The 23,719-nt window shown below is 50.5% G+C and overlaps 1 protein-coding gene across 2 annotated transcripts in view; it reads right to left on the minus strand.

Moving 5' to 3' along the window:
* Nucleotides 1-23,719, minus strand: part of LOC124514737 (vacuolar protein sorting-associated protein 13D-like) — a 49,988-nt gene that overhangs the window by 12,585 nt on the left and 13,684 nt on the right. The gene's annotated exons all lie outside the window — the stretch shown is intronic.

A 23,719-nucleotide genomic window follows, 5' to 3' on the forward strand; every position in this document is an offset into this window, starting at 1 on the left:
TCGCTATGAAGACAGTGCTGCTCAGGACTCCAGTTTTGACCAGAGCCTTGTCTCTGCCATTTTCCGTGTGATCACGGACAAGTGAGTGGGCTTCTTGCACCCCGGGTTCCAGTTCTCTCTGTAAAACGGGATGAGGACGCCTACCTCACAGGACTGCAGTGAGGATCAAATAAAATCGTGCCGGCCGCGCCTGCGCCCCACAGGACGTGGGCTATCTACTGGTGACGACTCCTGTTGTTGTTCCTAAGCCCTCTCCTTGGGAAAACCCCACTTTTCTAGGAATCTTCGGGAGAGGCGCCTCTGGACTCGCAAGGGACAAGAACGGTGAGGGCACCGGGGCATCTAGGAAGCAGACACCAGGCTTCTGGGCTTCTTCAAGATGAGCTCAGCTGTCTGGGCCCAGGGCGAGGGACACAGGAATCCTATGAGGGAGCAGAAACGCTCCATGGACTGGTCCCAGGCCACAGTCTGGGACTCTGCAGCGACTCTCACTCATGCCATCCGGCTGTCGGTTGCCCAAAGGAATCTGCTTTGCCATGGCTTTCGGGGTAGGCTGATGTTGTCTTTTTCCACAAACCATATACAGGGTAATTGATAAGTACTTTTCGGTGTTTTCCTAGAAACAGGAGTCCATATTTGTCTTGGAAAGGCTGTGCATATTTCAGATGACTGATAAGAGTGCGCCGGGTCTGTCCTCGGCCTTGTACTCGCTGTACTTTTCATTATTTGTTCCTGGATTCCACTGAAGCAAAACAACCCTCTCTAGACACAGCTAGCGGCAAGCAGGAAGGCTCGCGCACTGACTCACAGCTTCAGAACCATGTACTCACAGTAGTGTAGAAATTTACTGCAAAGGCGAAAAGTGCCCTACTGGGCAAACAGGAGTACTAATACGGACGGGAACAGTCTAAAAACTCAGCACAGGCTACGCGACACTGGGACACCGCAAAGCACTCCTGGACCCAGGTCAACACTCCGCTCACCGGGCCGTGGTGTCTGAAGCCCCATCCATACCTGGTTGATGTTTGCTATGTGCCAGAGAGCCACAAGTCCAGTGGTACATTTTTAGAAGTTCAGCACTAAGGATGCCCGAGATACCATACATGAGCTCGTCAGGGGTGGTGTAAGAAGCCTGTAAAGAGGTTTCGGTGATCTGTACTGAGGGAAGGGGTGAAACAACTTTAATTTATGTCATGTACTCACATATTCCCACTACACACAGTCTCCGTTTCTGCTTGAAGGTTTCGGCCTTGTAAATGTTGGTCTCAAGATTTAGTTGGCTGTTTACATGCTAACTACCGGCTGAGGGGAGGAAGGGAAGTGTAAGGAGCCGGCCGCCGTGGGGTCCCCAGGGGCGAGGTCGGACACCTGCTCCCGTAAGGGTGCTGGCAAACCAGGGCAGGGAGCATGGCACACTTGCCCAGGCAGCAAAGCCCTGCTCTGTCTGCCTGGCCCCTGAGACAGCTACTGTCAGTCCAAGCCTGCCAAGGGCAGGCTCATCAAGGGTCCTTTTCCCAAGGCAGTCCTCCTGTTCTGTCGCCTGGAAGAGCTTCTGGCTATCGTGACAGAAGCCCCAGAAGCCCTTCCAAGAGGAACAAGACACGATTTTGTTTGTTTATATTTGTTTGTTTGTTTATATTTTTGAGAGAGCGAGCGAGCGCGCGCACAGGCAGGGGAGGGGCAGAGAGAGAGGGAGACACAGAATCGGAAGCAGGCTCCGGGCTCCGAGCTGGCAGCACGGAGCCCGACGTGGGGCTGGAACTCGTGAACCGCGAGACCGTGACCTGAGCCGAAGTCGGACGCTTAACCGACTGAGCCAGCCAGGTGGCCCCCGCCCCCGACAGCTTTTCAGTATAAGGTTTCATCCTGATGCCTCTCCCCACATCTTCCCAATCCACTGGGAGGTCCACAGGCTCAACATCCGTATGTACTCCCAATCCAACTACCGCTCCATCTCTGTCATGACTAACAAACAATCTCTGGATTTCTAATGGATTATTACAACAGTCTTGTAATTTATTCTATTTCCACCCTTGTCCGTTCTCCTCATGGCAACGAGAATGATACTTCCAAACTACAAGTTAGGTTAAGTCAGCCATGTGTCAGCACACATTTGCTTCACATCCCACTTAGATAAAATATTTACTTATTGCTTGGTGCCCCATCTGGAACATAAGCTCCATGACAAGAATTTTGTTTCATTCACTGCTATCCTGGGATCTAGAACAGTACCTGGTTCACGGTAGAAAAGCAGTAAATGTTAGTTGAGTAACTGAACGAATGCATTTGTGGGTGGGTAGGGGGTCAGCATAAGGGCCATTTTAACCATGGAACTCAAAAGTAAAGGTGGCGTACTAACTTTGGTGGAGAGTTTGAAGACCAGAGATTCTGAGCCTTGAAGGTCAACAAAGTTAAGGGAATCATATCTTCCTGAATCATATCTAGAATCATATCTTCCTGACAGAAAGGTCAAGGATTTGTGTTTATATAGTCCGCTGATCAAAACCAAGGAAGGGACGTGAAGGCATGGTCATGAAATTAATGTCTTTGCTAACACATGTAATTTCCTTAAAAGAAACAATCTTTTCATTAGTACCAAGAGTGGGAACGACATGCTATACCGATGAGGAGAAAACTTACTAAGAGTCCTAAATTCCTCCGGTGGGATCCAAAGGAGCCAGGGAAGTCAAAGAAAGGAGGCTTGTTTCTGGACCTGAGCTCCTGGAAATCACATCTTGTAACAACCATGGAATAGTTGAAAATGTAAGTAAGTGTACCCCGTGTTATCACATTAGCAAATAGTTGGCTGGGGCGTACAGTTATTTCTTGACTCCATGGCATCCCTCAGGATCCTCCCCAAAATTCACTGACCCAACTCACCTCCACTCCCAGCACATCTTTGAACTTGCTAACTATAAGCCCACCCAAACGCTGGAGAACAGGAAGGAAGTGTAGCTCCCTTGTGGGTACACGCTGCCTCTGTTAGGTTTCTTATCTGTCTTTCCAACAGGTTGCACACTGTCTTCCCATTTCCAAGGTCCTCATTCTGTGACCCACCAACCATCCAGGGGAGGCTGGGTGTAGTGCTCAGACACTGCTGATAGGAGGAGCTCACTGTGGCTTCAAGGGCCATGGACACAGAAGAAAAAAGAGCTCAGCTCTGCCATAGGAGGAAACAGCCATAACTCCAGGGGCTATCAGAAGGGGTGGGTTAGAGATGCTCTTACTAGGAGCACAAAGGCATTAAAGGAATTCTTCCCAGAATCCCCTACTGCTTCATCACTGTTGGTACCTGAAAAACTATTCTTTCTTCTCCAAAATTCGCCTAAATTTTTAACCTCTGAGGTCCTAGTGGGAGGCTGCAGGTGTGTGTGTGTGTGTGTGTGTGTGTACTTAAAGTCAATGTGTGTCCACACATATGGCACCAAACTTAATCAAATAATTATGAACAAAAACCAGTAAGCTGGTGTTTCAAACCTTGTAAGCCAGCAAGAAGTTTAAAGTGCTATTCTCCAGGGCAGGCCACTTTGTGATGGAACTGTCCTCTCCATCTATTGATGATGGCACTGGAAATTCAGGTTACCCTTTGAAAGCAGTATGGCCGTAGGCAAACAGTGATCTTGTCTGTTCACGCTCTGTGATTGGGTAGTACCATGTGTCTACTTTAGATTTACAATTCTTAAGTAACTTTTATGTATTCATGTTCCCTGTGAGCCTGCGAGCACCTGGAGGGAAAGGACTCTAATTCCCTGGTTCTTTAAACTGGGCTTTAGAACTATGCTCATCAGTATCCTCAGTTCAAGTATCCTACTGTCATCACTGGCCTTTTTCTTTGTTTTACATGGTAGAGTAAAATCTGTGAAACCACCATCCCCAGCGCAAAAATGCCATCACTGGCCATAGCCTGTATCTCTCTGTGTGGTCCTCTGCTGTGCCCCCCCCCCACCCCTCCTCCACCTTCAGACAGCTACTATTCTGAATCTTCATTATAGTCTTTGCTTTTAGTTGTTTTAGGCTTTTCAAAAAGGCTGTCATTGCCTTTTTATGTCTTGGGACTTACTTCTCCCTCAAGACATACCTGCTAAGAGTCAGCCATCCTTCTGTGTGCACCTAGAATCCATCTATCGTACCTACTTATTATCATCATCCCATTGCACGGATATACTATCATCCATCCATTTTCCTGTTGGTGGTACAAGGGTTATTTCCAGGGTTTGCTGCTATGAACATTCCCGTACACGTCTCCTGGGGAATGGATACATACAGATTTAGGAGGTGTTTGCTGGATCACCAGGCATCAGTGTTCGCCTACCAAGACAATTCAAACTGTTTCCAAAGTGGCTGAAACAATTTACACTCCCACCAACGGTGCATTTGAGAGAGCCCTGCAATCTACATCCTTTCAACACTTGGTCCTGTCTAGAAGAGAGCACTGTCCAGTAACACAGCCACTGATCACGAGTGGCTACCAAGCAACTAGAATGTGGCCAGTGGGTCTGAGGAACCGAATGTTAAAACTTTAAAGTGATTTAAATTTAAACTGCGCGTTAAACAGTACGGGTCTAGATCCTCACGTTTCTGCTCCTTGAATGGGTACAAAATGGCATCCTGTGGCCTTCTCCTCGTTCCTGCCTTCTCTTCTCAAAACCTAAAGGATGATGGTGGCTGTTAAAAGAGAAGGAGGAGGCTAGATGCTGGAGCCGAGGGTCGAGGTCCAAGGCACTCTGGCCCACCACTGCCGGACCAGCCTCTGGCCTCCCCCGGCTGCCTCGCTCCCTTTCTCGAGATCACCTTCACTGTCAAGACGTGCTGCGTCTTGGGCAGGGTCCTGGCAATCCTGGGGATAATGGATCGTCCATTACACAAGAGGTGGCAAAACTCTGCCCGCTCACCTCTCGTTAGTTGACGGCGTCTCTTACCACCGCTTGACATAAAAGATGGTTTAAAACATGAGTCTGTTTAGTGCACAGGCAGCAACCCTGCCTCCACAAACCTTTGTTTAGCCAAAGGTCTGTGGTGGATTTAATTGCTGCCAGCTGGGGGCTTGTCGGCCATTTTAAGCTCTCAGCTGCTGCGGTTTATAAATTTCACAGTGTATAGAAAGAAGCAGGCCTTCCAGTCAACCAGCTAATCCAAAATGTCAGCACCAAATGAACTTGAGCTTTGAACTCCATGAAAATGTCAGAGAGTCGGCGGTACGGCAGGGACGACTCTTCCCCCAGGGAAGGGGCTGCTGATACAGTGGCTGATACACGGCAGATATCCACCCAGGGACGGCGATCAATACAGGCCAGGTCTGTGTCTGGCCAGTGCTATCTGACATACACTGGAGGCCCAAAACCAAAGACGAGGATCATGAAAACACTCCACGTCATTTTCCTTTAGCAACTATAAATCCAAACAAGGTGACACAAGGAGAGCTAACCAATTCCACTCGGTTGATCTTGCCTTTCAGCCTGAGGGTCAACAGTTGGCCAACCGCGATTTGTTCTTTGCTTATATGATGAGTAACTGTGTCACAGCCCTATTAGTTGAAGACAGATGTTGCACACACATACGCATACCCCTGTACAGCTTATGTTAGGCTATTAGTCGGTTGAGAAATTTGTCATGGCCAATGTCTATCAACCAAGTGAGGTTCAAAAACAATCAGTGAATGAGGAGAAAGTGTATGTGTCAAACATGTGACTTCCTAGTACAATAGACTGGATCCTCCTTAGGGGCTGTGTGTACTGACCCCAACAAAGTGATGGATTGTGCCTGCATTTACTTTGTGTGTGTGTTCAAGACTTTTGTTTTAATTAAATATCTTACAGATATATACTGTGCTCGACTGAGCACAAACAATTAGGCTGAGAACAGAAGGGCAACCCAGACTATCTTCGAATACTGTGAACAGGTGACAGCTACGAGATACCAGGATTCTCGACTGAATGGTTCAACCAAACATTTGACAGTCCTCTAAAAGGACTCAACGGTCTATCTAAATAATACTTTGCACTAGAGTGTACGAATTGGTTAAAACTTCCTCTGATACCCACTGCAGTACAGTGTCTGTTCTAGAAGCCTGTCACGCCATGAACTGTATCTCCTCTCCGACCTGTAGCCCTCTCATCTCTATCCACTTTCAAGGACTAAGTGGAAAAGCATTTTTCCTCCACGGATTTTACTCCTTTCAGCGGAAACCGTAATCAGAGGGCATTCTGTGAGAGGGTGAAGGCCTCTCAAGATTGGCTCAGTTGACAGGAGAAATTCTTCCCCAGAGTTCCATGACAAACAGAAATCTACTTTCTAGAACCCGCTCGGACACATTCAATCCATAGGGTTAATAATAATTGCTGAGCTCTGGCTGCACTAAGCCTTGAACCTAGAAAACTGTGCCAAATACCCGCTACGACGATTTGGATTTTGAACACACCAAAAAATCGGTTGGGCAGAATGAAACCAAGGATCCAAAGTAAGACAGCCAGGAAAACGAGCCTGCTTAGAGCCTTGTGTCTGCCTCTGCCCCCCCACCCCCCGTCCCCACCCCATTTAATGACTTTTCCTGAGCTATCACATGCACAGGCCAGCACTAGGCCTCTGGGAAGACAGGGATGAATCAAGTTTCCAGGAACCTTGCTGGAGTCTAATGTAGAAGATAAACAAAAGCAGGCAATTCTAATGCGGCACGGAGGCACTAGGAGAGGGGCCGTGTGACCTGACGGCCCAGAGGCCAGGCTCTGCAGCCAGGCTGCAGGGCAGAACTCCAGTTCCACCACTCATAAATCGTGACCTGTGGCAAGTTGCGTAACCTCTTGGAGCCTTGGTTTCCTCATCTGTAAAATGGGGATGACAAGGCTGCTGTGAGGAGTACATAATGCATACTGTGCTCATGAGCGGCAATGAATAAAATGTTACCTATGAGGATGATGCATCCGTGGAGATGGCCGTGGGCACACGAGGGGGGCCTTACCGAGCTTAGGCAGCTGAGGCCAGGATGGGCTAGGGTCCCACATCCAATCCTTTTTTTTTTTTTTTTTTTAATGTTTGTTTATTTTTGAGCAAAAGAGAGCGCGAGTGGGAAGGAGCAAGCAGAGAGAGGGGGACAAAAGATCCAAGGATGTCAAGCAGGCTCCGTGCTGACAGCAGTGAGCCTGATGCGAGGCTCGAACTCACGAACTATGAGATCACCACCTGAGCAGAAGTCCAACTGACGCTCAACTGACTGAGCCACCCAGGGGCCCCATCCAACATCCAATCTTTCTCACTCGGTTTTCTTATTGGGGAGATTGCTTCAAACAGAAATTTTCCCCTTTTCCTTCTGCTTTCTTGTTAACATTCTACTCCCTTGTCTCTAGAGTTCTGAAGTCATATGTGTAAAAACGCACAAAATCCGCACTGTTATCGTCGCAAGTGAAAATGGGGGAAAGATGCTATGCATGAAATCGTTAGGAACTGTATTACCATAGCTGTTAGATTTTTAGTCATTTGACATCCTGCAGTGGGGACAACATTTCTTGGGCAGGACTTTCTCCCATCAGTGGGATTCACACCTGACTTGTTTATAGGGGTCAAGGCTTCCTATAACCCAACACATGTTTTGGGGACCCCATGACATTGCAACTGTGACAGCTGGTAGGACTCATGCCAACAGATAGGCCTATTGAGATTTAACCTCTAAGAACAACCCTACTCCCAAGTCTTTTCCCCCGAGGCAACTAACTGCCCCAGGGGGGAGCCTACCTGTTCCTGAGGCCAGGGGAGGGGCAAAGGCAGCTGGCCTCATTAAGAGTTCCAATCCAGTGGATAATGCCATAGTGAGATTACAGCCTGATAGCCTCAGATTTCCTAAAACGCCTTTTTGCATGCATTCAGGGGTTGCTTGGCTTTTTTAAAAAAAATAGACAGCTTATAAAAGTGGTTTGCACCTTTCGACATCTTTACAAAAACGAGGTATCTGACCAACACAAGCCTCGTCTGTGTTCTAATCATAGTGCTCTGAATCAGAGTGTAGTGCTTACGGGCATCTCTGAAGTCACAGGCACATTCCTTGCCAACCTGTCACCCCAAATGTCAGTCCTAAAGTATTTCGCCTGGGCCAAAATACACAATTCCTGGTAAACTTGATTTTGTGGCTATTGAGTGCAAATGCTAATGATAAGCTGATTAAACCAAATAAGCCAGATATTTTCAGACTGATTTCTGGCAAATGATGACACAATTTCTTTCTTTTAATCTTTACATTATCTACCTTCTCCCAAAAGTTGATCTCTTTTAAGAGAAATGAAATTTAGGAGCATGGTGTTAGAGAGAGGAATGTAAGGCTTTGGAAAAAGACAAACACAGACTGAAATCCCAGTCCATTCACTTATCAGCTGAGCTATCTCGAAAAAGTTGGCAGTCTCCGTTTGTTCATCAAGAAATGGGAATGTGGTACTTACGTGGTTGGTGACGTTGAAATAACATACGAAAAGCACAGAGCAAAGAGCCTGGCACAGAGTAGGTACTCAGAAAAGTTGTCCCCCTCTCTCCTACCCTTATTCAGAATTCTTAGGCGCTAAGTCAATGGAAAATACCAAAACGCACAACTTTTAAAACTCAGATTTAAAATTTCAGCCTGAAAGAACACGACGGAAACATGATTTCCTGAGTGTGTATGAATGATTCACAAGGAGTACGTCAAATGTTTGAATGCACAGGTATTTGCTGAAGGAACTAGTGTCTGAGTGTTTACTCACCTGGCCACCCCAGGCCCCCTGTGTGCTTAAAGAACTGTCCTTAAAGGACTAGAGCTAATCCACCTAGCAGCTCAATAAACTACACCAATTGTCAAATTCTTACAATTGGAATTGATAGTTTTAGAAGGGCGCCATTAATAAAATTCATCCAAACAGAGATTTTCAGAAGCTATTTTTAGTGGCGGAACACTCTCTCTAAATGAAGTCTGTAAGAGAACCTGAATACGTCCAATCCCTGAAAACAGAGCTGCCCTGATGAGGGGCAGGGGACGTGCCTTCAGGCCGCGGCCTCCCGCTCTCCTGTGTGAAGGGCCCTCCTCACAACCACGGCGGAGCGCGCACGGGGTGCCGCAGCTCACCGAGGGGCCTGCTTGTGATTTGTCTGCTTTATTCTAGCCCACCTGTTCATCCAGGTTGGAAGTTTTAGACATTCCTCTACCATCAACCAGAGTGTGGTAGAGGGTGAGGTGGAAAAGGACACAGAGGGGATGGGAGAAGAAGCCTCAAAAACGGATAAGACACGCAAGATGAACGGCGGTCGCGAGAATCAAAGTTTGCGCACAGCCTCCACACTCCCAGGGATAAACAGGCTCTGCTCCGGGCCGAGGTTGGACCTGAGGTGGCAGAGGGACACTCCTAGGCCCCGGGAGGGTTCACAGAGCCAGCTGTGACACACCCCCTTTTCAGCCACCCAACTCTTCCAGGGAGGGGGCCTGGAAGGCGTGGGAGGTGTTGAGCAGAAGCTACGTGGAACCAGAGATTTTTTTTGTCCGTTCTACACACTGTTGTACCCCAGCACCTAGAACAGTACCTGAAATGCATGTTCATGCACACATAAGAAATGAGCGGACCGGTGGCCACAAGACTCTGTCAGAACCGGTGGCAGAACGGCCAGGGCTGCTGCTGCCGAAGCCAAGGGAGTGGAGGAGGGGCAGTCGAAGCCCGAGAAAGGCCGGGACTTGGTCACAACCCAGGAACCCCCGGAGCACAGGCATGCAGGTCATTCCCTCGCGGAGGCACGCTACAAAGTTACTGCCTCGGTCAAGTTCTCCCAGGCGGCAACTGGATAACTGCCTGGTGGCCTCGGGGGACCGTGCACCATCTGCACTTTTCCAGCAGAGAAAAAGAGTGGGGCCTGGCATTCTGGAAGTTGCTCAGGGGCCCAGTCTAATCCAGTCTCGACACTCAGCACTTCCGCGGCTCCGAACCCGCTGACCGAGATGGCCGATTCTCTGCACTAGCTCAAGTTCCAAGGAGAACCCCCTTCAAAGGATTTTTGCTGTATGGCTCTCATTAGCGCAGTCCCAAGTTTGAGACTCTTGTGACCTAGAAACATAAAGGGATCAGCCAATCAATCACCTACTTCTCATCTTCCTGCTGACCGGCTGGTGCTTGTTTATTGTTTGCCATCAAATGTAACCTATGGCTGAGCTTTCTCAGAAGCCAAGACCACCTCTAGTCAGATCTGCCCTCTACAAACAAGAGATGGCACCTTCTCTTTGAACTTGTGTCAAACTGGCTCTGGCCCACCATTCCGGTGCCCTCGAGAATATCTTGGAGTTTTCAGGCAATGGAAGAGGTGTTTCTTTGTTCGGGCTCTTGCTACAGTGCCTGGGTATAAAGCCAGAGGAGGACTAAGGCAAGGGGAACATCCATGTATCTGAGTGGGGAGTGGGTTCAGTGGTGTCCTTCCTCTTTGGACAGGAAGGAAGCAGAACACAAGCTAGCAGCCAGGTGATACCCTGTGGGGCCTCCACAAAAGGTACACGTCCTACCTGGTGCCATGGTGTTCAACCTGGTGACAAAAGACTGTTCTTTATTTGGCGATAAGAAGGTCACGCTGCCTTACAATTAAATGCTGCCAGCGCGAACATGAATGGGACTGATTGCCATAGTCCATCAACCCTTGGCAAACTGGTTTGTTTGGTCTGGACAGCAAACAACATTCCACACTACTGGATTTTTTTCTCCCAGATCCCCTGCGGCCCCATCACCCCCCAAAACCTTTTTTCAAAAATTACAATCTGTTCTGCTGTCTCAAGTTACATTCTGTAAATAATAAGCAACACTGATGAAATGCAAAAAGCTGAAAATTTGTAAAGCAGAAAGATCTGCAATATGTCCCACATCTGTGTCACATTAAACATGCACTCAACAGATTTGTGGATTCCTGTCTAATCAGCACACAGGGGTGACGTGGGCCAGCGGGGCTCTTGTGCCACATGCCACAGCAGGGCTGAGGGCCACCGGAGGCAGGCAGGGAGGGGCAGGAGCTGGTCCTGGGAGGTGCATGTGCCAAGCTCGCGATGCAGGCGACACGGGGCTGCCGGTGGCCTCCGTTTTGGCACATGCGCGGTAGAGACCGGCGGGTGACTGCTGTGGTGAGGTCATGGGAGAACAACCACTCGGACCCCTCCTTCGTCGTCCTCGATGCTGCTGAAGCTGGGCCCGTGGCGGTTACACTAAATAACATGTTTTAATGACCAAATGTCTCATTTGAAGGAGTTGGCTCCATATACATTACAATGACTACAAAATAAAAATAGAACAGAAGGAAACCAATTAAAGTGCATTTGGTAAAATGCTTAGAGGCTACCAGAGATGACAGTTGTTACACCAGGCAAAATTGGACGCCATATTTTTTTCTTCCAAGCCTTTCTCTCTCTCACATGCACACACGCGTAGGCACAGGCACGCATGCTCCCTTTAAGAAAAATTGGCACAGCATAAAAGAGACACCGGCATGTTTTAAACTTGTGGCATCGTGTTGAGTCCCTGAGTGATTATAAGTCTCCCTGTTGGAAAAAACCACATTCAGACTCAACAACGAGTCTTTCAACGGAGGAGCACAAGGGCCTCTAAGGATCTTCCACGGAAAAACTTAGTGTGTCGCCGCCTCAACCAGCTCTCTTCTACCTGTATTTTCCCCACCGACCTTAAGTGAGAGAGACACCAGAGTGAAGGCTGCTGGGCCGCCACAGTCCACGGTATGTCCACGCAGCTGCGTTTATTGTGTGGACTATACACGGGGCATGTTCATGTCACAACATTCTTATAGGAAGCTGTGAAGTTAGTATTCCATTTCATGGAGGAGGAAATCATGCCTTAGAGAGATTATCAAGATTGCTTAAGGCCATCCAGCTGCCAAGTGGCAAAGCCAAACTTGATCTCGGGTCTTTCTGATTCTCCTGGACTCGGTCAACTTATTGTGAGTGCTGATGAAAATGTCTTTAATAAATACTCTGACCCGTCACTGGGTTGAGCATTCTGGGGATCCTAGAGGAAGACCAAAGAAGGCAGAAGCATGACCTCAGGAAGGTTACAGTCCAGTTGGGAAGGTAAGATGGACATCCCTGAAATGGGTGGGGAAGAAACCTAGACACTGCATCGGTGAGGAGACAGCTAAGGGCATCTGGTACCATACAGACAGAGGGCATGATGGGAAGGTCTGGCTTCAAGCAGTGTCCGGCCTACAAGCGGAGCAAGATTTTTCTTAAGACAACAAGGTATGGCATCAGTACTAATCTGCCACGTTTTACAACAGGAGCTGGCGGTAATCAAATACTAAGAAACAGGAAGAAACGAACCACAGGGTAAAAGCCGGCTAGCAGACCACACCACACAGTATCCTAGACCATCTGACTGAAGCCTCATTCTCGGTGCTAAAGCACCCGACTGGAGCTGTGACAGCTCTCCTTTTATAAAGTGAAGGTGCAGACGTTAACTCACAGGGATTCACACAGTGACTAATCTCAATTTCATTAATATTTGGAGGAAAGATCTGTACTAATATGGATGAGAAACAGATTAAATGACAATTATTGGGAGGGTTGGGCCGAGACAGGCTGGGAGGAGACAAAGCCAAACACTAAAAAAGGGAGACAAACTTCGATCTCAAGAGCTGTGAAAAGGGTTGGGGTGAAGAACAGGCAAAGATAATTCCCAAAACAAGAAATCCAAACAGCCAACTGAAGTAAGAAGAGATGCTTCCACACTCCTAATTATCAAAGAAAGGCACTCAGTGACGTGGAAAATCCGCTCTCTCGGATCAGATCGGTGGGGACCAAAAAGAGGAACGATGCCTTGCTCTTAGTCTAACATTGCCTTCATAAAACTTTTGGCTGGATTCTGAGTGAGTAAATGGCCAGAGCTGGCAGGGGTGAGGAGACACGGGTCCTCTCAAGCACTTGGTGGCAGCACAGAGAGTTTCAACTTCCCAGAAGGCAGCGTGCAATGTGTTTCAAGACAGGTAAAGATACCATGGCACATTTGCAACTTAATATCATATAAATGTTAAGAGTGATGATTAACTCCTGGAACGGGAAGATGTCCCAGAGTCACCGTTGGGTGAAAAAGGTCAGCTGTGAGCACGGGTGCTCCTACTCACGTAAAATCACACGCACGCACGTGCGCACACGCACATCTATACGTGCATACAGAAAATCTGCCAAGGTCACCACTATTACCTTTCGGCGACTGTCAATGGCCAGGGCAACTGAGTTCTTCTTTTCTTCTTTAAAATGGGAATAACAGTGTCGAGCTCACCGGTGTGCCACAAAGCGGTAACTTGCACGAGGGCCTTGGAACAACGTCCACACACTGTGCGTGCCCATGCGTTGTTTGGATTTTCACAACAGTTCACATCTGTGCATCTTTTTGAACTCAGATAACAGAGCTATTCTTTCAGAAGACGATTCAGGACGCAGTGAGGCACAGACACCAAAATGTCTAACGCACACTTAAAAGAGCAGAGCACGAGGGCGCACAGACTTCTATCATCGTATGTTGTACACAGGCAAGGGTTGGAGGCAGACCGGAGAGGGAGTCACGAGGGCCAGGCTTTGTCTGGGATGGCTTCTTGTGGCTGAGGGGCCAGTCCGCGTGGAGAGTTCTCAAGAGGAAGGGGACAACGAACTGACCGTCACTGTCCACGCTACTTCTTCCGACACTGGGCGGCACAGCCCCACCCTATGCTGGATGGGGTGAGGGCCAGCGGTGTTGCTCTGGTGACCTGAGGGTCCTCGGCAGGAGGCCTCCTTCCCAGCCCACCTGATTTACTTTTCCAGCCCTATCTTGCTTTTTGACCTTGGAGAGCAGAGCGAGGGCTTCTCCCGCAGCAAGCGGCTGGCTCGGCACAGCGTGCCCCGGCGGATGAGTGGGAGCTGGCAGGCCGGGCCGAGGCCCAGGTGCCCACCGCACTCTCCCTACACAGCCCTGTGAGGCGAGTCAGGGACTGCAAAGGGGGCACTCCGAGAGCGGGTAAAAGCAAACGCACTCTGCCTCCCAGCCTGCCCGACATTCCCCTGCAGCCAACACAGGGAGAGAGAACATCTGGAACTGGTTTCGAGGCTCTCCAGCTGCAGAGCCACTAGAGTGAAGTTCGTGTTTCATTGGAAATTGCATTTCGGGGGCTTATAGACTGTCCTTTCTGATTCTCGTCAGGGTGAAGTACAACCTAGAAGACAAGCTGGTTCACAGACCAAATCAGCTTTGCTTTGAAATGCTCTCCTTCCCGCCCACCCCCCCACCCGCTTTGAGAGCAGAATTAATGGTCCAGGTGGTGAGAATGAAAAGAAAAGGGCGTGGGGTCATCTCAGGTGCATTTCTGTGCCTTCATAAAAATCAGACGCACCCCCTCTGGGCCAAGTCAACACCAAACCCTCAGAGTACTTGTCTTCCTAGGAAACAAGAACCAACAAGACCGAATCCATTGGAACTGTCGGACTGGGGCTTGCCTCTACAGGACTAGAAAAAATGGGGATTCAAGATGTGTTAGAGCTTGCTGGGAGCCAAGGAGGCAGTGGGGAAAGAAGCTACTAGACACTTTCACACAGAGGGGTCAGCAGAATAAAGTCCTCTCAGATCTAGTCTAGCCCACCCGCCTTTCTGCAAATGGTCCCCCCCACCCCGCCCCCGCCGCCGCCCCGTCCCCCAGCACTGAGACACAGGCTCTCGAGAAGCACAGACCCATCAGCAGTCGGCACCAGCCCCTCTGTCTGAGCCTCCCTACACCTCTGGGAAGAGCAGGTGCATCTGGGAGTTGACCCAGAGCAGAGGCGACAGCACCCTCCCTACTCTGCCAACAGCGAACACGAAATGTCTATTCTAGCGTCTCCTGCCGGCTGAGGGTGGTCTCTCCCTCTGGACCTCGAGGTGGAGGCAGCTAGTGAGAGAAGACATGTGGTTTTCCAAAGACCAAGCTCCTTGCATGGAGAGCAGCAGGCAGGCCTGGGACAACCCTGAAGGCCACAAAGGAGGCTGAGTCACATATCAGGCAAGAGGTGATTCTTCAGCTGCTTTTCATCCTTCCCTTTCCAGAAGATCATTTAGATGCCAAACGCTCAGACCAGACCTCCTTCTGCATGTTACATGAAGCACTGAAACTTTCAAGTACTCTCTCTGTCTTAAAATTTTTGCAGGTAAGAATTTCTATAAATCCCAGTTAGTGGATCATCTGGCTACCTCATGGCATCTTCGATCGCTGTTAAAGAACAAAAACAACTGAGAAAAGCAGAATTTCTTCCTACAATGCTAACCCTTAGCATCTCTCTCTGATATTTCAAAAGACCAGGTACAGCACGGCCCCTTGATGCCAAATGCATTCAAACACATGACAAAGAGAACCTCTGAACAGGTGTCCCATTAGGAGACATCCAGTACCAGGGTCTGCTAAACTTTGGGTTTAGCAATCATTTCAGGAGTCCACACCGTAAGCTGGTTCTACCTAGGCTTTTAAAGCACCTTGACCATAGAAGCAAGATCAAATGGAATCCAATGACCGCAGGGCTGCCCAGCCATTCAGGTGCTTCTCCTACTCCCGAAAGCATTTTTTTTTTTTTTTTCAGGCCCCACAGCACCAAAGTAAGCAGGAGCCTTCCTTGGCCACGGAAAGGAGGTTACCGCATGTTGAGCACACCCTACTCAGTCTCCTTCCAAGGCTTCCTGTACTGTGTAGCAGCTGGAGTTCTCAGGTGACCAGCTGGTGAAGACAGCTTTTGCTGGATGGCAGAGCAAAGACAAGGTGGAGCCAGGTGGCATCATGGCTAGTTTGTGAAAGTGACAGATGCTGCACCTGGGAGGCTGCAGTCGTTTATCACTGGTGGGCGGGGGGCGGCGCAGGAAGGAGGCTCTGGGACAGCACAGCTCCTAGACACAAAGCTCAGTGATCAAGTTCTCCAGGCATGGGCACTGGCTGGCTAGGGTCTCCCATGGTCCTCTCGCACCGTCTCTGGATTAAGCTGGTTGGGGTGGAGTGAATGTGATAAGCATCCTTCACACCAGGGGACCCAAAGTTTATAGAAACTACCCCCCGGCCCACCCCGTTCCCCCAACACCTGCACTGGCATCTTTTCCCATATCTTCTGGGTCTGAGGCAGATACCCTATTCCCTCTCTCCGTATCCATATCCAAGAAGCAAAAAGAAGTGGGTCATGAATGCTGGTGAGAAGCCTCAGATTTAAGTCATGAGGTCTTTGGGTGGGAGAGACCAAGAGATGACCCAGAAACAGCACGGAAGTTAGGAATGTGTGTTCTGCATTGAGACTGCCAGGGCTCAAATTCTGGCTCCCTCTCTCACTACCTTTGAGATCTTAGACCAGTCACGTAACCTCTCTGTGTCTCATGTTTCTTAGCTGTAAAGTGGGGAAAACGAAGCATCCACCTCACGTAGTTGTTGTGAAAATGAAACAGTAAGGACAGTAATATATGAAAATAAAATGCTTAAAACAGTGCGTGGCACACATAAGCATTCAGCATCTGGAGCACCGTCAGCTGGGACATGGGTATCCACCCACGATGCCTTGTCCCCTGGAGACAAGCTCCCTGGGAATGACAGAAATGTCTGCCTTGCTGGATGGTGTGGACAAAGGAGGGGCAGGTCCCCAGTTTGGCCAAAGGATGGGCGGGATTAAACTACCCCTTAGCCCACTGTTTTCCTAGGGTCCTCTGAACACAGACAGTGCCTTTCTTCCCACTACTTACACCCAGAGCCCTGTCTGTCTTCCATTTACTCGGTGCAGTATTACCGCGACAAGCCAGGCGCCCGCAGGCCCTGCTGTGATGTGATGGGGTGCCCGTTCCCCCACGCCCTCCCGATGAGGGGACTGAGGCCCTCCGGGGCGGCCTGCCTCTTGACAGTCAGCACTCGGGGCTAACAGGCCACCCCATGGGACAGCCTTGCACCTGCTCTGGTTTTGCATTTGGGCGCGGCTCTGGAAAGCCAGAAGGTGAGGCTATCAGCAGCCTTCGAGGAGGCTGCGTAGCGGGAAAGGGAAACAGAATCATCCCGAATCGCAGCAGCTCCAGGAGCACGCTCTGCCGTCCGCGTCCAACCGCCTCTGCCGCCAGCGTGGCCTCCTCGGAGACAGCTAGGTTTCCTGTGGTGTCAGCCCCGCTTCCTTCGGCAACATTATACTGCAAACAGAGAGCTACTTCGAATAAAGCGCTACGGTGTCCCGTTTCTGGCCGGGATGGCGGGGGGGGGGGGGGGGGGGTTGGAGGAAGGCGGGAGACCGACTGCTTTGCTTCTCCGGAGGGAAACCCTCTCTGGACGGCGTCTCTTCCCTCTCCCCGGTCCCGAGAAGCTCCGTCTGAAGAGCAGAAACGTGCAGGCTTTCCTGCGTGACCCCCGATGGGCAAGTTCTGAGTGGCAGCTGGATCTATTACACGCGGTGTGAGAGGGTTAAACAGGACAGCCGCCTCGACTCCTTATAAACGTTTGCCCTGTGGACATGTACTCGTTGGCGGCAGTACAAGACTCGAGCTGTGTTACACGCCTTAACGATATGGTTCAACTGTCGGTCAGGCTTGGGCCTGGCACCGGGCCAGACCGCAATCAATGGGACACAGAACCTCCCCCTTTCAGATCATCACGAAGGCTCATATTATCTCCTTTTCGTCGTGCTGGTTAAATTTATGGAGCAGAACCCTGAAGCCGCATTCCTTGGCCTGGGCCGGCCCACGCGGCCCTCCTTCCCTTTGTTCGGTACTGTAAGCGAGCCGTGCTTTGGAAGACGGCAGGGTTGTTAGTTCAGGCACTGACTGTTTGCTCATGACTGAAATGAAAGAGTTCAGTGGAAGGGCAAAAGGACAGCCCAAGTGTAAAACCCCATCCCAGCAGGCCCTGGGCCCTACATATAGGCCCGGAGCTGCTCCTGAATGTATGAGTGCACTCTGTTCTCACAAAAGCAGTATCTTCAGTCTGATCTCTGACGAACCGTCTGGGACACAGCAACCAGCTCTTCCCGCAGCGCACCTCCGCGCGAACTCGTGAATTCGGGGGTACCGTGGGGGCTCGCTTGCCCTTCGTACAGCCGAGACGTCAAAAGGAGCCCCAGTTCTGCTGCCCTACTGCCTTCTTCCCGGGTGCCACGGGGGACGGGAATGCAGACACTGCCTGGTGGCTGCGCTCAGTTTAAATATTAATACAGAAAAAAGTGAACTCACACGCGTGAGCACGGTATGTGAATGTGCACGTGTGTGCGCGCCTACACGGAAGTGAGGCGCCCAAGGGGGATCCGGTCTCATGGAATCAAACAGAAGGTCCCGTGCATGAGCCCTGCTGAGTCTGCTCTCGCCCTCCATCTTCAATAGCTGATTCGTATTCAAAGGGCTGAACCGTCAGCTCGATGGACAGGCCTCCACCTCGGTTTAGAGATGATCCCAAGAGGAGAGCACTCCCGGAATTTGCGGCTCACCCCAGAGGCTGCCGTCTGAGGGCCAGAAAGGCGGTCATGCCAGAGCTGAACCCAGGCTCTCCAAGGGGATGAGCTGTGAACCCACAGTTCATCGTGTGAACCACCATGGTTTAGCATCTGTTGTGCCTCAGTGGGCCCACCTCTAAATGAGGCTACTGACAGCCTGGAATGATGATCAGCGGAACTCTTCTAACCAAAGTCTAAGCATAACAGAGGAAGGAGGAGTAAGAGAGGAAACGGAAGAGGGAAAAAAACAAGCCAAAACTAAACCAAAGCCACGCTGAGAGGACCAGGTAGGAAAGCCTCTGAGGGGAGTCACTGCTGGCTTTTTGAGTGCTTTCCTGCCAGCTTGGTCGTTTTGGCCACTGTTATGCAGTACTAGACTAGGGCCCACGTTTGTTTAAAAATAAAATCCCACACTAGCAACAACATGCACAAAGGTATTTTCCACCTCTGGGTAGAGGCAGGTGTCCCTGATGAAGTCCAGTGAGGCCGGTGGTAGGCTCTGGACGAGAGTCTGGGTTCAGCCTGAAGGTGCAAGTCGTGCCTCCTGATCGGAACTAACCCGGTCTTTCTGAATGAACTGTATACCCATTCTTGTTTTCCTCAAAGGTTTCCTTGTCCACGATGCTGATGTTTCGAGCTGAGCTAATGAATTTGTCATTCCAAAGCCCAAAGCACCTTCTTTTTTTTTTTTTTTTTTTTTTGGTAGTAGATAGGAGGTGCCATGGAATGAATGGATCACAGAAAACTGTCTCTAGCTATTGAGAATCCCGGTGTCTGCGGTACTTCTTCTTTTCCTGTATAATATTTGTCCTGGTTTGTACAAAATATAGGTTGCAGAGAGCTACTTAGGTCAGGAAAGAGAAAGGGCACGAAAAAGTTAGGTAGGCTAATTTAGGAAATTCTCAAGAAAAATGTGAAATCCATTCAATCTGCCTCTAGTTATTCACATATGAATTCGGGGCTAAGTGAAGTCTTAATAACACCTCACGTCTCCCAGGGCAGTCTACAAAGCACCTGCACACGCCCACGTTATCACACAGGCTACATGAACACTTGCGAGTGAGGCCGGTCTCCACTGGCTGCTGGGTGCATAGCAGGCGGCCTTCTGAAGACTCACTCTGGCCCATCATGAGCCCAGATGCGTCAAGATTCCCCGATATATTAAAGTTTGGAAAACCAGACCCACCGCCGAGAATGGGACTTTCTTAGGGGCCAAGATAGACTGTGAGAGCTCCATAAACAGTGACCTGGATGCCCCCACTTCCTGTGGGACTTTGTCTCCGGGTCACTTTGATAACTGTATTTGGGGACATAGAATCGTAAGGAAACAAAGGGGCCTGACTTCAAAAGTGCAGGGACGCAAGCTGCTCACGAGTGGGAGGCAGCAGCAGCCACCACACGGGCCCAGGGCCGCCATCAGCAGCCAACTCACCGCCGCGCACACTTCTCTCCTGTGTGCTTTCCGGACGGCCTTCGCAAGCTACGGGGCCCCGCCACTGACTCTATGTCGTACGCAGGGCCTAAAAAGGACGAATTTTATCCTAGTTTGGGAGCCAAAGAGGAATGTTCTGGAATTTGCTTTTTCATACCACACCCAATCCATTCTTGATGCAAAATGGCCTCCGTCAAGAGCTTTTCTTGAACACCGACTTCCTTGGGCAACCGCTAAAAGAATCTGCGTAACGTTCTAGTACCTCTATGGCGACGGAGCATGTGGGAAGCAGTCTGTTTACAAGGGTTTGCCTGGAAGTTACATTTTATGTAGGCTGTCCTCACATGCTGCCCCCATGTGAGCTAGCCTGCCATGTCTGGGGCCACTTATTCAACCCTTCGGGGGATTAGATGTAACCAACTTAAATAGTGCTAAGCCCAGCTGGGGTTCAGGCTAGGGCCAAGGGTTGCTCAGCAATATTTTAGGTACGGCACTGCCTCAGATTAACCTACTGCCTTTTTATTTTTAGAAAATATTATCAAGCTTTCGTATGTCCTGCCTGAGCTCCTTCTTTGTCCCAATGCCCAGCTTCCTCTGTGATGGCAAAGCCAGCCGGGGAAGAAGAGCCAGCCCCCTCTGCGCCATTCCTCAGGGAGCTATTCACCTCGGCCAGGCAGATGTGACCAGGCCAGGACGACCCTCACCCCCTCAGAGGTGGGGAGACTGGCCTGAGGAGGGGACAAGAGGCTGCTGGCACAAGGCCACAAGGCAGAGGGATGTGAGGGCTGGACTCGGGGTTCTGGTCTCATGATTTATGATCCTGCCCTCTTGCCAAGAGGCCATGCTGCCTCCAATACCCAAAGGGAACATCCAGATAGGTTATTTTGATCGCAGAGACTCGAGTCAAGGAGGAACTGATCCTACACTGACAGATTAAAAGAATGTGAACTGCTGTCACTTCAACATGATAAATCAGAATGAAGTTCCATGTTACTCTGTCAGCACCACCACTGCATTTTGGGAATAAGAATAAAATCCTGTGAATGCCATCCCCAAACTTAAAACAAAACAAAGCAAAGCAAAAAACAAACGAAAAAACCAAAAAACACAACACAACAAAACAAACCCCCAAAACCAACCTGTGGTGTATTAGAATTCAGTAAAAGTTTTGTGACAAAATGGGTCGCCAGAGCACTTTGCCTGCCTCACGAGTTCTGTAGGAGTCTAAGTCCCAAATGAACTGCGACGGCACGGACGCCACCCACTGCAAGCCGCCTCCCCCTCCTCCCTCTCGCCCTGCGAGGAGGAGCAAAAGGCAACGGGAGCTAGATTTCTGGAAATAGGACAGCTGGGAAGGTGTGCTCTGAAATGCATTACAAAACGAACATTTATGCTCCAGAGGAAGCTCATTTTGAAAGGCTCCAAGCTGCACAATAACCCGAAGCCCTGTCTCTTTCCTTAGGCAGAAGCCACGAAATGAAGGGCGCACGATGAAAGCGAGGTTTCGAGGGGCCCGTCGCATCTACCCAGAGAGGAAAGAAAAGAGTTCTTCCTTTTCAACTCTAGCCCTGACCCCGAGAGCACTCTCTTGTTTGTTTAACAGACTAGGGGACCCCGACCTACACGATAACATTGCTGTGATGCCGTCCTGGCGGGAGTCGCGCAGATAAGCCCTCGCCCGTTCCAACGGCCCCGCCGAAGGGGGATCCGATTCTACGATTCAAAACCCTTCCACAAAACTTCACGGTGGCCTGTCATGCGTCTGGAGAGTATAACTGTTTTTGAGGAATGCTTTCCAAACCACGTAATGCTTTCAAGGCTGTTTATCAAGAGAGCTGGATGAGCAACAGTGGCCCGAAAGCGTCTGTCAGCTGTCACGGGGTCGCACGCCCCGTCCCAATCTCCACAAGCACTCCATCACTCCCGGTCGCCCCAGCCTCGGCAGACAACAGATGCCAATGTTTGGAGACATTCGCTACATAACTTTTACCCGACAAACCTGGCTCCAGGACAGATTTCCATGTCATGTGGGGCTTCTGGCTGAACTCTGCTCGAACCCAGAGGCATATCATTTACAGCAGACACTAACAATAGTTTGGGATCACCTGCTCTTCACAAGTGGGTTCAGAGTGAGTTCGTGGCCTCCGCACACCTTTTTCAAAGGGCTTCTCCTACACGGAGGCTGAGGGCCCAGGCTGAGGGCCTCCGCCCAGCAACCTCGGCCGCGTGACGGGCACAGGTCTGTGGGCCTGAACTTCACGGTCTGTTTTGTGCGGAGAAAGAGACCAGGAAGGACAGACACCCAACCGAGCAGGTGAACCTGGCCTCGCAGACTAGAGCAAGTGGCCAGTGGGCCTTCGGGGGTACGGTGTGTGCGAGCAGTGAAGACGTCATCGCCGCCTCGCGTCCGCTCCATCCGTGTTCAGAAAGAGCCCGGACGCCGACGCCGTTTCTCGAGCCCCGACCGCACACACCGCTTCAGGCGAGGTGCTCTCGTGCATTATGCCACCTCCTCCACGTGAGCACCACCATCCCACGGGATGCCATTATGCCACCATCCCACGGGAGCGACAGGACTCTCACCTCAGAGACAGGAAGCAGGGAGGGACTCGCTCCAGGCCACAGCTGACAGAGAGCAGTGCAGGGCCTCGGAGCTGGGGCTGCCCGACTCCCCGCGGGCCCTCTGACCTTGTTGGACAGATGTAGGGACCAAACCACGCTGCGGGAAGCCCTCCCTGATTCCCGTAACCGCCTGGTTCCTTTTTACGGGGGCGGCCACAGTGCTCCTTCCCATTTCTTCTCCAGAACTGGGGAAGACCTGTGATTTTATGTTCTTTCCACATCTCTCTCTGAAATGACCGCTTCTCTTTGAAGAAAGACCTCTTGCCCTTGGAGTGTCGAGATAAGAAAACTTTCAGCAACTTCCCTTGGAAACTACAAAACACCCATCAGCACCCAGGATCTAAGCACAGTCGCTCACCAGCTGCCGGCCCTTCTGAATAGCTTTTATGGTTCCACGAGGGGTGGTGACAGGGCCATGTCACTACCGTGGGGTGTGCTATTTCTTTCATGTTCCTGGGATCTGACAAGAGCCTTCTACAACCTGTTTCTTTACGACACACAGAATGAGAGATTAAAGACCAAGCCCAGACTTGAGGCTGGGGTTGGGAGTAGCAAAGCCTTCTCTCCAGGCGCCTTCCAAGGCTTCCAGGGAAGGAAGGGCCACTGGCCGCCCAAGAGGCCGCTGTTCAGAAGTTGTTGCTGTAGAAGGAGGGAATACGTGGAAACTACACAGAACGGTGCCTGGCTCGTGGTGAAGGTCTAAAACAGTCAGCAGCCACGTTACTGTTTGATTTCCTGATGCCACCAAACTTAAAGAAGGTCGTAGCAGAAACCACGGATATGGATGTCGGGCAAACCACACGGATTCAGAGCTACTGGCTGGATGCGGAGGGGGAAAGGACATCAAGAAGGGATGAATGAATTAGTGAAAAGTCCGCGCGATAGGGCTTCTGATTAAATATGACAGACTGAGTCGAGAGACCCCTCGAAAGCGGAAGCAAAGGGATACAAATGGCACGACTCCAAAAGGATAAAGAGAAGGTGTCAGCACTCTTTCAGAAGCGCAGGAGTAGACGGACAAGCGGTGCTGAAATGTAAGCCCGAGGGAGTGGGAGCCACAGAGCGGCAGGCTGATTAATTAGTACGGTAAAGCCCACCAGGTTTCGGCAAGACGGGGCACCAAAAGCTCTGGGGCTCCGGGGCCAAAGGCAGGCCCCGTGTGGCAGGGTGCTGCAAACAGCAAGACTGGCTACCGGCCCGTGGAAGCAGCAGGGAGATCTGCGGGCCCCTCTCTCACCCCCGTC

Source organism: Lynx rufus, unplaced genomic scaffold (assembly GCF_022079265.1).
Source record: "Lynx rufus isolate CCGP_SWC_20201006 ecotype Redwood Valley unplaced genomic scaffold, mLynRuf1.p SCAF_2, whole genome shotgun sequence".
NCBI classification, from domain to species: domain Eukaryota; kingdom Metazoa; phylum Chordata; class Mammalia; order Carnivora; family Felidae; genus Lynx; species Lynx rufus.